The following is a 14671-nucleotide window of genomic DNA, read 5'->3' on the forward strand; positions in this document are numbered from 1 at the left end:
AGTTTCTGCCCGCCGTACAACAACGTGAATCAGCTCTAAGTATACATAAGTCCCCTTCCTCTTAAGCCTCCCTTCCACGCCCCCATCCCACCCATCTAGGTCATTACAGAGCACTGACCTGAGCTCCCTGTGCCATACAGAAGCTTACCACTAGCTATTTTACATGTCAATGCTGCATTCCTATTTAAAATTCACAGGATTGGGTGTTGAGAGACCCAAGGAGTCATTTTAGAAGTGTGGAAACTGAGGTTCGGAGAATCAAAATGACTCATGCAAAATCACATGTTAGCGACCAAGTCAGAAAACTTTAACCCATGTCTCTCAATCTTAGGTCAGTTTTATCTCTATCTCTTAAAACATGTAATTTCTATTATAAGATGTTTTAAGAGATCGAAACATGCAGAGATCATTGCGATTGTGTAACTTATGGCAGGTTTTTATTTCATTTTATTTTTTTTTGAGAAATAAAATGGTACAGGCACAGCCAAAGTCCCCTTGCCAGGATTTTATTTCTATGACATACCAATGGATGGTAAGACCTTTAAAAAAAGAAAAACTGTTCATGGATCCTCTTGGCAGTGCCAGCAGGTAGCTGATTGATAAGTAGAAAAACTGATGGGTTAATTCAAGCATGACGTTTCTTCTCCCTGGAGACTCTGGACAGAATCCACCTGGGTAGAAGAGGCAGGGGGCGGGCTGGGGTGGGGGATTGGGGTAGCAGGAGAAGTCCAGGCTAACCAGGTGGTCTAAGAGATGAGGCTGGGGGTGGAGGCTGCTGACCTCTTGTTGCTGAGCTTGGCTCAAGGCGTCTCAGAAACTAACCCCTGTGGGCATGGTGGGCCCAGCGTGTCCCTGATGGCTCTCTCCTTCAAACACAGATAGAAGCCACTGGTGCCATCTGTGTTCCGAGCAGGAGAAAAAGTGTGGAGAGAGTGGCTGGGGATGGGGAAGAAGGCCAGGTAAGATGCTTATTTTGATAAACAGCCTTACCCACCTCCTCCAATGATGGCTCAGCACTGAATGGGGAAACCAGCCCATCCAATGTCTAGCTGTGTTAGGACCACCCAGCATTTCATGCGGATGGCATGAAAGATCTTTCTAAACCAGTGAGATTCAATGATACAGAAATCATTGACCTGGCACTAAAACAATAGTAGATAAAAGTTACCTGACATTTAAAATGTGCTGTTCTAAGTATTGTGCATGCACGCTAAGTGGCTTCAGTCGTGTCTGACTCTTTGTCACCCTATGGATTGTAGCCCTCCAGTCTCCTCTGTCCATGGAATTCTCCAGGCAAGAATACTGCAGTGGGTTGCCATGCCCTCCACCAGGGGATGTTCCCAACCCAGGGACTGAACCCTCCTCTCTTATGTCTGCTGCATGGAGTGGGTTCTCTACCACTAGCACCACCTGGGAAGCCCTCCAAGTGTTGTACTTTTCTTATATTAACTTAGTCGTCACAACAATCCTCTGAATAGACACTATTTTATTTAAAATATTTATTTATTTATCCCTGGATGCATTGGGTCTTAGTTACAGCACCCTGGATCTTTCATTGTGGCTTGGGGTTCTCTAGTTGTGATGCACAGGCTCAGGTCCTCTGAGGCACCTGGGATCATAGTTCCCTGGCCAAGAGTCGAACCCATGTCCTCTGCATTGGAAGGCAGATTCTTAACCACTGGACCACCAGGAAGTCCCTGAATAGATACTCTTCTACATCCACTTTACAGAGGGGAAAACAAGGCACAGATAGGTTGACTAACTTGTCTGCAGTCACTCAGCTAATAGGTGCCCAAACCAAGAAGCACACCAAGCAGACTGGCCCTGGATCCTGGTGCCAGGATCATTTTTCAGATGAAATTTTACTTGGATGCCGAATATATGACAGATAAAGGCAAACCTGGAGCCGCTGAGCAGAGCCAAGGGGCCGGTGACCCCTTCCCTCCAAACACACTCAGATCCATCTGTCTGTCCCAGTGCTGTCCTGAGAACCCTCGTGGTGTTTCAGAAGCTGCTTGGAAAACCACTCGATGAGGGGCCTATTCAACTGACTCTCAAAGACTGGCAGCTTCAGGATGGAAGGCTTCATGGAGGAGGTGGGCCTTTTAAGGAGCAGGCACCTGAAGAAGAGTGGAGTAGGTGGAGCACAGGAGGAAGGGCCTGCCTGGGAAGGGTAGCAACCTCGACCACAACACAGTCTATACCCACAGGCCACGTGAGCGCCATGGAGAGTTTGGAGCAGAGAGAAGTGACACTGTCAGATTTGTGTTTTAGTAGACTTCTGTGGGTATGGGGAATGCAGCAAGTCCTGGTCTATGTGTTCCCTTACCACCACTTGTACAAAATCAATACTAAGACAGTCAGCAGACAACACTGAAGACCCAGAGGCTGGTGTGGATGCCTCAGGGTATGTCCGGCTACCCTGGGGACAGTGGGTGTGTGTACACACTGTAGCCAGTAAGTTATGGCTTAAGCCAGTAAGATATGCTGCTGTTCATGCATATCACCCTCGGACAATTTTGATCCTCTGGGGGAAGCCATGTTCTTCTGATCCTCTCGTGGTCCCTCTGCATCACTGCCCTGTTGCTACTGCTTGCAGCCTAGGAGTAAGCTTATAGCAGCATCACAGCCTGGCCCACCTTGGAGCCTTGGGCCTGCTCTGTAGTCAGGCTAGTTTTACATCAGGAAGATCTTACACTATTAGGTAGGAGCATATGAAGAGCCCAAGAGTTGTATTGCCTCATTTCTTCACCTCTCAGATAAGAGATGCTGCTATTAAAGGGCTGTGATTAACAGGATTCCATGAGAGGATGGCAGGTTACAAGATCCATGGATGGCGAAGATGCTGGTAAGAGACAAAATCCACTTCTCCCAGAGAGATGGAGGAACATAAATGTGGCATTAGTGGCAGGTCTTTGGCCACGAGGACGTTTTCACTGTCCCCTGTTTTCTTTTTGTTGCTTCATGGATGATATTGTGAACCCCAGAGACAGACTGAAAGGATGCAAAGTCATTCACATCATTCTGAGAGTCTGGATCATTCTCTTTGGATTTATGGAAAGTCTCTTAGGCAGTGAGAAGATCAAACCAGTCAATCCTAAAGGAAATCAACCCTGAATATTCATTAGAAGGACTTATGCTGAAACTGAAGCTCCAATACTTTGGCCACCTGATGTGAAGAGCCCACTCATTGGAAAAGACCCTGATGCTGGGAAAGATTGAGGTTAGGAGGAGAAGGGAGCAACAGAGGATGAGATGGTTGGATGGCATCATCAATTCAATGGACATGAGTTTGAGCAAACTCTGGGAGATGGGAAGGACAGGGAAGCCTGGTGTGCTACAGTTCATGTGGTCACAATGAATCAGATACGACTTAGGGACTGAAAAACAACAGATACATGGAAGCACCTCCTTACACCAAGGCTAAGGCCCAGGGGGTGGGGGGCGATTAACACAACCCAACCCAACCCAACAAAATGTACTGCACTGCCTTTTATCCCCTTCCCCTGTAAGATGTGATCTCACAAGGAACCATCAAAATGATGCATTTGAGGATTATAGGCAAGTGAATTGCCCTGGGGCAGGATAACCCTCAAGAAGAAGGGATTCTGCAGCTGAGGCAGACCTCCCAATGCCCTCCCATATTTGTTATCTTGCCTGGTACTCACTATGTCCTGTGATGAAGAGGAGCTGGCTTGGTCTTTCAACCTGGAGTTGGAAGGAAATTGCCATTTTGTCTCTGACTATGCAGCTGTGAGGATGTGATTCTGAGCTGCCAGGAACCGTGTGCTTGGCCATAATTTCAGCTGTCCAAGATAATGAAATTGACCAGGTAGAGAGAAACAGAAATGAGAAGTGGCTGGGGAAAGACTGGATGAACCCCAATCCCTGCTTTTAGCCAGTTTCAGCCTAAGCCTTCCTGCCACTCAGCTCTGAGGGTCAACAAATTGCCTTGAATTTTTTTTTGCTCAGGCTGGTGTGAGTTGGGTTCTTATCACTTACAACCCAGGGAGTCACAGCTCACCACTGGTTTAACTAACTCTATTTCATCCAAGATGAAGTTGAAGCTGGAAGAGATCAAGTAACCAAGTAATTTGCCTTCCCTGGCTGAGTGGGTCAGTGGCAAAGCCAAGACAGATCCAGTAGATTTAATGACATCAGTGCTCAAAGCAGTCATCAACTCAGGGAGTCAGGAAACTCTGCTGTGAGTCAAGAACACTTCAGTGTATATACTATCCGTTCTCCCCCCAAACCACTCTCCCATTCAGGCTGGCATGTAACATTGAGCAGAGTTCCCTGTGCTTTTGTTGAATGTATATGAATGGCTGAGTCCCTTTGCTGCTCACTACCACAACATTGTTAATGAGTTATACCCCAATACAAAATGCTTTTGGCGTTTAAAGACAAAAAAACAGTTCAATGTGAAAAGAGCCAACCAGATTAGTTTCCTCCCAGGGTGTTTGGAGCCTGGGGAGAAAAGTGAAAAGGAAGACAAGGTTGCAGGCTAATCTAGCGATATTTGCTTTATCAGCCCTTCAGAGCTAGTATTCCACACCCAGACAGTTGTATTTTATTATAGATACCCAAGTTCCCTGGGCAGTTGTAAATAGAATCAGTGAGTTTATATTCAGACTCAAATTACAAACTCTGTGACCTTGGGTAATTCCCTCACTTTCCCTCGTTTCCTTTGTGTGAGAATAATACTTCCGCGTATGACTAATAAATGAGGCCGTTTATATGGAGGACATCTGAGCCCTGGAAAGCACCCCGCAGATCTTGTAGCCACAAGTATCATAATGCTATCATAATGTTATGCATCTCTGTCACGTTGAAACCACGGCCAACAGCTGGTGTCTACCAAGCCCTTAATCCTTAATTCACTGTCTCCTTCTGTCCACTCCCGACTGTCAACATGCAAACCGGAAGACAAAGGGGTTGACCTGAAAAAGAAATCTGAAACGCTGCTTTGGAAGCAAAGGCATCGGGTGGAGGCCCAAGGAATTTGGGGAATTCCCTTCCCGCCCCCACGCCATAGCAGGGAAACTGGTGGCAAGAGTGTCCCCTAGTGGGCAGTTGAAGTGCTGCAATCAGAGGCAGAGCGTTACTTCATTGGGGCTATTGTGTGCTGTGCTTAGTGGCTCAGTTCAGTTCAGTCCCTCAGTCGTGTCCGACTCTTTGCGACCCAATGAACAGCAGCATGATAGGCTTCCCTGTCCATCACCAATTCCCAGAGCTTGCTCAAACTCATGTTCATCGAGTCGGTGATGCCATCCTACCATCTCATCCTCTGTCGTCCCCTTTTCCTCCCACCTTCAGTCTTTCCCAGCATCAGGGTCTGTTCCAATAAGTCAGTTCTTCACATCAGGTAGCCAAAGTATTGGAGTTTCAGCTTCAGCATAAGTCCTTCTAATGAATATTCAGGAGTGATTTGCTTTAGGATGGACTGATTGGATCTCCTTGCAGTCCAAGGGGCTCTCAAAAGTCTTCTTCAACACCATAGTTCAAAAGCTTCAATTCTTTGGTGCTCAGCTTTCTTTATAGTCCAACTCTCACATCCATATATGACTACTGGAAAAACCATAGCTTTGACTAGCTGGACCTTTGTCGACAAAGTAACGTCTCTGCTTTTTAATATGCTGTCTAGGTTGGTCATAGCTTTTCTTCCAAGGAGCAAGTGTCTTTTTTTTCATGGCTGCAGTTACCATCTGCAGTGATTTTGGAGCCCAAGAAAATAAAATCTCACTGTTTCCATTTTTCCGCATCTCGCTCAGTTGTGTCCAACTCTTTGCGACTCCATGGACTATAGCCCAGCAGGCTCCTCTATCCACAGGGATTCTTCAGGCAAGAATACTGAAATGAATCGCCATGCCTTCTTGCAAGGGATCTTCCCAACACAGGGATCGAACCCTGGTCTCCCGCATTGCAGGCAGATTCTTTACTGTCTGAGCAACCACAGAAGCCAATTTATTCTGTTACCTCTCATACAAATGTTCTTGGAATTTTTTGTTGTTCAGTTACTGTGTTGCGTCCAGCTCTTTGTGACCTCATGGATTGCAGTGCGCCAGGGTTCCCTGTCCTTCACTCGGGTTACATGTAATATTTTATGTAATATGTCTACAGAATTGATTCTAAATGCAGATGTCCCTGGCAGACAACAGGGCCCCATGGAAATATCTGTGATCTCTTACATCCCAAACATCTGAATGGGCTCCTCAGGCCAGACCTTTTCCCTCTTAGCACTTTCTCTGAGGCTGGGATGCAAATATCAGGATCAGAAAGAAGCACAGTTTGCTCAATGTCACACAGCAACCCAGGTGAGAGAGGAATTTGGGGGAGAATGGACACATGTATATGTATGGTTGAGTCCCTTGTTTTTTCACCTGAAACTATCACAACATTGTTAATCGGCTATACCCCAAAACAAAATAAAAAGTTTAAGATAAAATAAAAGAATCACAGTCAGTTAGAGAGCATGTGTTGGATGCTCAACTGCTAGCAAACACAGCTGTATGTTTAGCTAGTTGGCTAATAGTAAGTAGTCTGTAATATGTATGAAATGATCTAGTGACTTCCCCACTTTCTTCACTTTAAGTCTGAATTTAGAGTCCCTGATGTCAGAGATTAGATGATCCCTGCCAGGAGTCAGATTTCTATCCACATATAGGGAGACTTTCTTCAAGAATGTTCTGACTACCAAGGATCCAGGTCAGAGCCCAATTCTTTAATGCAGACTTTGTGGGGCCATGCAAGGAAGCCAGACAGCAACCATTCACTCATTTGTTCAATCAACAAACAGTACTGAGCCCCTTCTCCATGACAGGCACAGGGTGTATGAGAAGCACACGAAGGTCTGAGGCAGACATGAGGCTGATTGTTTAGATGGGACAACAGGCAGAGAGTAAATGCATTATGATATGGAGGTCCAAGATGCTCTAGGAGCAGGTCCTGGGAGACCTGAGCTACGGAGAATGTCCAGGGTAGGTGCCAGAGGGCCCAGCAAAGGACAGGAAACAGAGACCACCAAAAGGAAGGCTCTCAAATCATCCTACCCTCTCCTTCTCCCACTGAGCCCAAAAGTCTGTTCTCTATGTCTCTGTCTCCTTTGCTGCCCTGCACGTGTATGCCTATGGACGATTCATATTTGATGTATGGCAAAAATCATCACAATATTGTAAAGTAATTATCCTCTGATTAAAGTAAATGAAAAGAAAGAAAGAAAGAAAAAGGCTCACCTTTGGCCCACTGAAGTCCTAATTTCGGATTCCAATTTCCTGAGCTTAGGGTTTCAGACAATTAAGCTGGGCCTGTGACGGGAGGAAGCAGAAGCTACCGATGTCTGCATGGGAAGGAAGCAGGTCTGACTGAGACCAGCTTATGAGGACGGCCCCAGAGGGACTAAGTCAGAAAGCGCTCTGAGGTCTGTGGCCGGACTGCGGGTGTATCAGCTTTTCCTCCAGTGAAATCTGGATTGTGTCACTAGGACCACATCCTTCTATCAGGATGAATGGGGTGGGGGGTGGAGAGGCCTTGCCAGAGTCTAAACAGAGAAAAAGAAGGCAGAGGGACTTCCCACAGAGCTTTCTCTCCCCAGGTTGGGGGAGGTGGGAATGAGGAGAAACAGCTCAGTCTGAATTCTTCTGTTCTCAGGAGCTGGCCACTGAAAACACGAATCAGCCTCTCTGGGGGCACAGAGTCAGAGGAAAATGCAGACAAATGTGGGCAAGGAGGTGCCACAGTCAGAGCACTCAAATATTCTGTCTGCTCACAAGTGCCTGAAAAGGCAGTTTATCTGTCCATCTACCTCCCACCTCTCTGGCATCTTGTATTTTCTTGCGTACTCAGTCACATCAGTTTTGCCCGATTCTTTGCGACCCAATGGACTATAGCCCGCCTCTGTTTCCAGAAGGATTTGGAAACAGGAGATTTGGAAAATGGGATTTCCCAGGCAAGAATACTGGAGTGGGTTGCTATTTCCTCCTCCAGGGAAACATCCCGATCTAGGAATTGAAACCGCATCTCTTATCTCTCCTGCATCAGCAGGTGGGGTCTTTACCACTAGCAGCACCTGGAAAGCCAGCATTCTGTTTGTTTACAAGTGCCAAAAAGGCAGTTATGTCTCTCCATCCATATCCCACCCCTCTTACTTCATATTCATCCCCTCTGGATGATTTACAAAACATCCCTTTTAAGCATTTTTTTCTTCAGGAAATAAAGAAAACAATGTCACCCAACAGTCACCTGATTTGTGTGAGGACATGAACTCCTTGTTGAGTATTCAGTGGAAGTAACCTAGGACTGGGGGAGGGGTCTGGGGTCTAGTCCCAGTTCTGTTACTAACTTAAAGGGTAGCTGTCATCTCTCTGACCCTCAGACTCTTTCTCTGCAAATAGGAACAGTAAAATGTTCTGCCTCGGATGGAGGTGGTGTGTACACAGTGAACTCATACAAAAGGTAAAAGGTTGTTGTTATATAGGTAGAAGGGCTTCCCAGGTGGCACAGTGGTAAAGAATCCATCTGGCAGTGGAGGAGACTCAAGAGATGCCACTTCGATCCCTGGGTTGGGAAGATCCCCTGGAGAAAGAAATAGCAACTCGCTCCAGTATTCTTGCTTGGAAAATACCATGAACAGAAGGGACTGGCGGGCTGCTGCCCATGGGGCTGCAAAGAGCCAGACACAACTAAGCAACTGAACACACACACACGCACACACACACACAGAAATCTCTATGCAGATGGATCCTTGCTTTGCAAAGCATAACAGTTCTTAGAAGCCAAGACCAATTCCAGCTAGAGAATATAGCATCCATACCTGTGAGTAAAGACTGCCAGCAGTATCCCGTGTTTATAGCAACCAGCTGGTTGCATTTTCAGTAAATAATATATTGAGGCACATACATTCAATGGGGATATAATGTAGCAATGAGAATGAGCACACTTAAATTCTACCCAATCTCACAGATAAAGCTTACAAACATCAAGTTGAAAAAAAGAAGCAAGTCACTAAAGAACGCATGGTAACTAAAAACAGAACTACTATATGACCCAGTAATCCCATTACTGGACACATACCCTGAGAAAACCATAATTCAAAAAGACACATGTACTCCAGGGTTTCATTGCAGCACTATTTACAATAACCAGGATATGGGAGCAACCTGAATGTCCTTCAACAGAGGAATGGATAAAGATGTGGTACAAATATACAATGGAATATTACTATGCTATAAAAAGGAATGGATGGACCTAGAGTCTGTCACACAGAGTGAAGTAAGTCAGAAAGAGAAAATAAATATATATCAATGCATATAGGTGAAATCTAGAAAATGGTACGTGTGTGCTAAGTCTCTTCAGTCACGTCCAACTCTGTGCAACCCTATGGACCATAGCCTGCCAGGCTCCTCTGCCTGTGGGATTCTCCAGGCAAGAATACCAGAGTGGATTGCAATGCCCTTCTCTGGGGGATCTTCCTGACTAGCGCCACCTGGGAAGCCTAGGTATCTCTTAGAAAAATGGTACAGTTGAACCTATTTGCAGGGCAGAAACAGAGATGCAGACATAGAGAATGGATGTGTGAATGGGAGGGTGGAGGAGGGTAGGATGAATTGAGAGATTGGGATTGATGTATATACACTACCATGTGCAAAATAGCTAGTGGGACTCTGCAGTATAGCGCAGGGAGCTCAGGTCCATCCTCTGTGATGACCTAGAGGGGTGGGTTGGAGGTCCTAGAGGGATGGGATGTATATATACATATAGCTGATTCACTTCCTTATATAGTGAACATATAAATAATATAAAATATATAGCCAATATATTTTATAGTGAATATAAAAACCAACACAACACTGTAAATCAACTATGCCCCAGTCAAACAAAATAATACATGTACTATGAATCTATTTATGCAACATCTATAACCAGGCAAAATTAAACCATATTGTTGAGTGACATTTCCATATGAGTAAATCCATAAAGAGAAGCCTATAATTATTATCACAGAAGTCAGAATAGCTGGTATCACCTTCGGGGAAGGAAGGAGGGAAGAGGTCTGAATTCTTGGAGGGCTTTGGTGAGAAGGGCTTCTGGGAGCTGGCACCCCCTCTTTCTTGACTTGGGAAGGTTTACATTTGTGTTTGTTTTGCAATAATTACATTGTGTGTGTATGTTATATGTAATCTTCTGGATATACGATCTAACCTACAATTTAAAAAAACAGTAAAAAGTATTTGAATCAATAAAGAACCACTAGAAATTAGAATAATAACCTCAGAGATCTACCTCCTTGATTTTATAAAGAGGCTGAAGCCCATAGAGGATACAAGGCTTGCTCAAGTTCACCTAGCCTGTCTGCAGAAGACACACGTAGTCACACTGCAGAAGAATAAAGTCCAACAACTCCTAACTTGAATCCTCCATCATCTTCCATCTCTCTGAAGAGGCCTCTTTTTGGATGGTGGGATTTGGGAGCACAGCTATTATGCCTTGGAGTTAGTTCCCTTGTTTTGTGAAAAAGGAAAAGGGCAAGTTAGTGGACTGATATAGCGAAGACCTAGTATAAACTCTGATGAGTACAAACACTTTTTAAAAGGATTAACATATTTATTTATTAATTTAAAACTGTTGAACACAATACATGTTAATATAATTATATTATCCCAAACAAAAAAAAAACAGTTAAGAAGAGTGGCATTAATGGAATATTACTCAGCCATTAAAAAGAATACATTTTAATCAGTTCTAATGAGGTGGATGAAACTGGAGCCTATTATACAGAGTGAAGTAAGCCAGAAAGAAAAACACCAGTACAGTATACTAACATATATATATGGTATTTAGTCAATCGGTAGAGATAACCCTGTATGCGAGACATCAAAAGAGACACAGATAAATAGAACAGTATTATGGACTCTGGGAGAGGGCGAGGGTGGGATGATATTGGAGAATGGCATTGAAGCATGGGAATTATCATATGTGAAACGAATCACCAGTCCAGGTTCAACGCATGATACAGGGTGCTTGGGGCTGGTGCACCGGGATGACCTGGAGGGATGGGATGGGGAGGGAGGTGGAAGGGGGGTTCTGGAAGGGGAAAACATGTACACCCACGGTGGATTCATGTCAATGTATGGCAAAACAAATACAATATTGTAAAGTTAAAAAATAGAAAATAAACTAATTACAAAAAGAAGAGTGGCATTGTTTCACATTTTTGCAAATTTCTTCAACATTTGGTTTAATAGAAGACAGCTAGATTTTCATATCTGTGTACTTGGTCTGTGGCAATACATTGTTTTAATAAGCATGTGAAAAAAATCTGTGGTCACATAGATACATAGTTGTAAGAATAAGCAGTATTTTAATAACATTTTCAAACAAGTATGGATATTCTGTTTTTACACTAAAATTTTTTATTGGGGTATAGCTGCTTTACAATGTTGTGTTAGTTTCTACTGTACAGCAAAGCTGAATCAGCTATACATCTATATATATCCTCTCTTTTTTGGATTTCCTTCCCATTTAGGTCATAGAGCACTGAGTAGAGCTCCCTGTGCTATACAGTAGGTTCTCACTGGTTATCTATTTTATATGTAGTATCAATAGTGTATATATATCAATCCCAGTCTCCCAATTCATCCCACCCTCTTCCCCCTTGGTGTCCATAGATTTGTTCTCTATGTCTGTGTCTCTATTTCTGCTTTCCAGATAGGATCATCTATACCACTTTTCTAGATTCCATACACACGTGTTAATATACAACATTTGTTTTTCTCTTTCTGACCTAATTCACTCTGTGTGACAGAGTTAGGTCCATCCACATCTCTACAAATGACCCAATTTCATTCCTTTTTATGGCTGAGTAATTATAAACACTTTCAAATGGAATCTTTAAAGCTTTAAATATGCTCCTCCATGTTTTTGAAGAAGGAAATGGCAACCCAGTCCAGTACTCTTGCCTGAAAATCCCATGGATGGAGGAGCCTGGTAGGCTGCAGTCCATGGGGTCGTGAAGAGTCGGACACGACTGAGCGCCTTCACTTCACTTCACTTCTCCATATTTTACCTTCATAATGACAAAATTATGGGAAAAAAAATACCAGAAATCTCTGGCCACCCTGAGGTCTACAGTTTGACTCATGTGCCATCGGATTTGCAGATAGTATCAAATGAAGCTAGCTTCAAGGGGCCAGGGTGGGGGGTGGGGGGAGGAAGACAGGGAGCCAGGAAGTCTGCAATTTTATTGACTTATCCACCTGGCCTAGGTGAGACCCTAGCCCTGGGACAGTCAGGAAAGGAACCTCTGCTATCTCTCTGAGAGCTTTTTTGTTTTGTTTAGAGGTCAATTACTTCCCATTTGGGAAACTTGTGAACATTAAGAGGTGACTGGAGTGACGGGACTGAATGATGCAGATAAGAGACTGATTGCTTACAGAGCGGCTCCCCGGTGAAAGCCCTGCCTTGGATAAGCTGCTCTTGGTAAGACACACAAAAAGGGGCAGCTTTCAGTGAGAAGGAGAGATTACAGGATGGAAGATGGGCAGCTGATGGGGGTGGGCTTGATGAGCTGAGAAAGGGATGTGTTTTAAAGTGATCCTGACAGAATCACTTAAAGTGGGGAGATGGGAACAGAGAGTTTTCCTTTGCTCGCCTTTCCTTTTGGAGAGAAATCTTAGTGTCCTATGAATCTCAAATTTCCAAGCTCTTATCTAAGGGAAAAATCACATGGGTTGCACATGGACGAGGTTTTGTTGTGGGTTTTGCTTGTTTGCTTGAGCCAGTGAATATGCTTGCTACAGCAATCCAGACAGCAAAACAGAAAATGTCCCAGGTCAATGGAATATCTTGGGTGTCTGTGCAAACAAGACCCACTCCTGCCCCCTGCACTCCCTCAGCCAACTGAATGCAGTTTACAAAGTCCCAGAAGCTGGCCTTGAACTGCATCTCCCACTACTAGAAAATATGAGTCAAGCTTTGGCTTGTGCCCATTTACTTTTCTTCATCCCTAAGTCCTAGACCTTCGTCAGTAAGTAGTGTCTTTCCCCCAATCACCAGGCCAATCCACCTCCTCTAAGCACCTTCTCTAGGCATCCCAGCTCACCAGGGATTTTCATTCTTTCTAGAGAGCTTACTATCTGTCTGCCCTTGACATGCAGCATATCCCACCTTGTATTTTTAGATGCCTTGCTCACGTTAGTCTCTGGCATGCAATTAGATAATAAATTCCTTAAGGGCAGCAGCCAAATCTTATTTTCTCTTGTGTTCCATGTTCAGCGATAAGTGAGATACTAATGATTGAACTAAGCTCCCGTCCTCCTCACTTGCTGACTCTCCCTCTGGGCGTTTCCATGTGGCACAAAGCCTGGAGGGAGCTGGGGAGGCAAGGTCTATTCAGAACAACACTGCTATACACTGGAAACTAATACAACATTGTATTGGGTTGGCCAAAAATTCCCATACAACCTTATAAACTTTTTGGCCAACCTAATAAATCAACTATATTCCAAAAAAGAAAGAAACAAAAAGAACAACACCTGTCTGGTAACCACTCCTTGGGTTGCAAGATAGTGGAGGGTGAAGAGAATAGCATTTATTAATTTTCTACTCTGTATCAAGTACTTTGCTAGATCCATACAACAATGACTTATATTTCTAGGTAAGAACTTTACCCAAAGAAGAACAATGAAAAAGTCTTAAAAACTGACATATAGTAGTCTAGAATCTGACTACTACATGTCAGTTTTTAAGACTTTTTCATTGTAAAGTAATTAGCCCCCAACTAAAATAAATAAATTTATAAAAAAAAAAAAAACAAAAAAAAACCCTGACATATAGTAGTCTAGAATCTGATCTCAGGAAATTTAATACAACTTGTTGAACAAATAAAGGCCAGAGAGATGGTTGCTCAGTGGCAGGACTGAATTTAACTCAACTGTCATAAATATAAGGCCAGTGTCCAAGAGTAACTTCTCCTCTCGTAAGGAATAATTCCTGCCCCCAAAGTGAAAGAAGAATGACAACACTCTGACAGATTTCTCATAATGGTGATTTTAATTGTAGTCTCTCTCTTTTTTAGTCTTGGCTTAATTGACCAAGGAATATTTATTGGGAGTTCCTAATTTAAAATATACAGGTCCCAGGCATATACGACTGAATATAATTGAAAGACACCACAGGGTGGTTTCTAAATACACTTTTATTAGCAGATTTTTATGGAGAAATAAAAGAGAAAAGGGATGGAAGCAAAAAGAAGAGAATGTAAGGAAATTCTAGTAAAAAGAACTATGAGTAATTATACTTGTTTTAAACTTACACATAAACTTTAAGAGATACAAGCTGTCAATAGTCAGGCATAGTTTACATAGGACCAAGCAATCCCTGTTTCCCACATTGGTAAAACACACAGACACACACACACACACACACACACACACAGACACACACACACACAACTAGGGCAAATTCAGAAATGAAAAAATGCAGGGCTGGTACAATTTAAATATTAGAATTTATTAAATAATAGAAGTTAACTTCTGACAAGTTAGTTGTCCAGGGGATGAAAATGCATACTTTTTCATTGTCTTAGAAAAAACAAAAAAGATATCCAATAAAAAAAGAAATGAGTCTGATTTTCCTACTAATAACTACCAAAGACAACTTATTTGATACCCATGTC

The sequence above is a fragment of the Giraffa tippelskirchi genome, chromosome 1 (genome assembly GCF_054371585.1).
Source record: "Giraffa tippelskirchi isolate mGirTip1 chromosome 1, T2T-mGirTip1v1.2.pri, whole genome shotgun sequence".
Classification (NCBI taxonomy): Eukaryota; Metazoa; Chordata; class Mammalia; order Artiodactyla; family Giraffidae; genus Giraffa; species Giraffa tippelskirchi.